Here is a 2,243-nt window from a genome sequence, read left to right as displayed (position 1 = left end):
GTGAAGAATTGGGTTGGAATTTTGATGGGGATTGCATTGTATCTGTAGATTGCTTTTGGCAGGATGGCCATTTTGACTATGTTATTCCTGCCAATCCATGAGCATGGGAGATCTTTCCATCTTCTGAGATCTTCTTCAATTTCTTTCTTTAGGGATTTGAAGTTCTTGTCATTCAGATCTTTCACTTCCTTAGTTAGAGTCATACCTACGTATTTTATATTATTTGTGACTATTGTGAAGGGTGTTGTTTCTCTAGAGGAAGGCCACTGATTTGTTTGAGTTAATTTTATGTTCTGGCTCACTGTTAACTACTGTCATTGGGAAAGCCCAAATGCACAGCAGATACTAGAAGAGTCAGAAGTAGGTATTCTGATGTTTTCTAAATATAACTTTCTTCCTTGTAAGCCAGTGCTACAAGAACAAACTTGTTCAATTTCCATTGTGTTGTGAGGACAGTAGAAAAGTGCTGGTAACTCTGACATAACAGAGAATGAAAACATGTTCTGTTTTGGATTTGCCCAGCCCAAAACAGCTTTCCACGGAACATAGCCCATCTTGGAGAAGAGTTTGAAAAAGATAAAAAAAAAAAAAATCATTCATTGTTATTGAGAAAGGTTATCTAACTCACTTCTGCTTAAAAAAGTTACTTAACTGAAGCTTAGGATAAAAAAAAAAATCTTCTAATTTTAAATAGGTTGGCATGATACATACTGTATATCCAGGGTGACCTTGAACTCACAGACATCCTCTAGCTCCAGCCTCCCAAATGCTAGGTACTTCCAGGATTAGGTCACCATATTCAGTAGGAGAAAGCCAACTTTTAACTCCAGTTTGCTGACAGAAATAAAAAGGAGATATAATAAAGATCGTGTTTAGTCATCTTACAATGCTAAACTCGTGAGTAATTCAGATTCTTTGATTCCATTTCAGATATGCTGAACTACAATCTGTATTGTAAGAAGACTCTCTGGGAATTTATATGGATTTATAGCAAGTTTGGGAAGCCCTGGATTCTATTGAGAAGCCTTGGTACTATTTTCCAAGATTAGTTAACTAGCCTAGTCACCAGGCATATGGCTCTTAAGAAACAAAGACCCTTCATGTGTCTTCTTCAGCCCACCCTCTACTTTTATAAGTGTTCTACTTAGCTGTAGTGAAAGACACTCACTGACTTGATATATTTGTTCCTCCGATACTAAAAGTATAATGTAAATAATGTAAACTAGCAATCTTATGGGGGAAAAGATTGGTACTATCTGCTCTCCCCCCCTTTCTAAATCAGTCAAGCAAACTATAATTAAACTTTGCACAAAACTAAGTCATGCTCTGGTTTCTTTACAAATATCTCTAGGCTTTTACCTTGCAGGTGTAAAATATATAAGATGGCTTCCCTGTTTAATCAGAAGACCTAGGTGAGAAAAGCAACCCACACTTCACATTCAGTTTGCATCAAATCAATATGTATGTAGGCTTCGGTTTTGTATAACGACGTGCATATGCTGTACGTTTTTCTCCCTGGTTCTCTTACTCGATGGAATTTTTGTGCTGGACACACTGAATGCCAGATATAAATTTGTTATGGTTTTTACTACATATATTCCTGGATTTCTTCCCAGACCACTGAATTCGGGTGGGGCCTGGAATATGTATTTTAAAAGCCACCTGGCAGTCAGCAAGACTGGGAAATTATCGAACTAGTAGATTCTGAGTGACCAACCAGCATTATAATAGTAAGAAAAATCTAGCAGGATTAGGTACTCTAACTGAATGAAATATTTTGGTATTTATTTAAAATAACAAAATTGTTAATTGAGAAAAATATACTAGTTTGTTTTGATTTACAGACACATTTGCTGCTGAAGAATTTCCAACACACACACACACACACACACACACACACACACACACACACACACACACACAGCACGGATAATCTTTTGGAAATGGTTTGTATTTCCCGGAATGGTATTTTTGAAAGAAAATTTCCCTAGGGTTGAACCAGTCAGTCCCCCTGGAAAGTCAGTCTATAGTTAGAAAGATTAGATAGATTAGATAGGATCAAAAGGACCCCGAATCCATTCTGAGTGCCAACACGCTCCACAGACCATTGTAGAGAGGTGTACATCTTTTCTTTGGAAAGAAAAGACTTTGTCCTGATTTCAAGAATTATTTTCAAACAATGTTCCAAACAAACAGAAGAGGCATGAAGATTTTGAGGAGGCTTCTATGTATTTATGTAGGAA

The 2,243-nt window shown here is 36.8% G+C and overlaps 1 long non-coding RNA gene across 1 annotated transcript in view; it reads left to right on the top strand.

Annotated features, from left to right (window-relative positions):
* LOC115065074 overlaps positions 1 to 1,246 on the top strand; it is a 5,495-nt gene extending 4,249 nt beyond the window's left edge. Inside the window, exon 2 of the long non-coding RNA XR_003844871.1 lies at positions 931 to 1,246. This is a non-coding gene — a long non-coding RNA (uncharacterized LOC115065074). The remainder of the gene's footprint in view (positions 1 to 930) is intronic.
* Positions 1,247 to 2,243: the final 997 nt, after the last annotated feature.

The sequence above is a fragment of the Mus pahari genome, chromosome 12 (genome assembly GCF_900095145.1).
Source record: "Mus pahari chromosome 12, PAHARI_EIJ_v1.1, whole genome shotgun sequence".
Lineage (NCBI taxonomy): Eukaryota > Metazoa > Chordata > Mammalia > Rodentia > Muridae > Mus > Mus pahari.
Note: the sequence above shows the minus strand (reverse complement) of the source record. Positions and strands in the feature narration are given on the sequence as shown.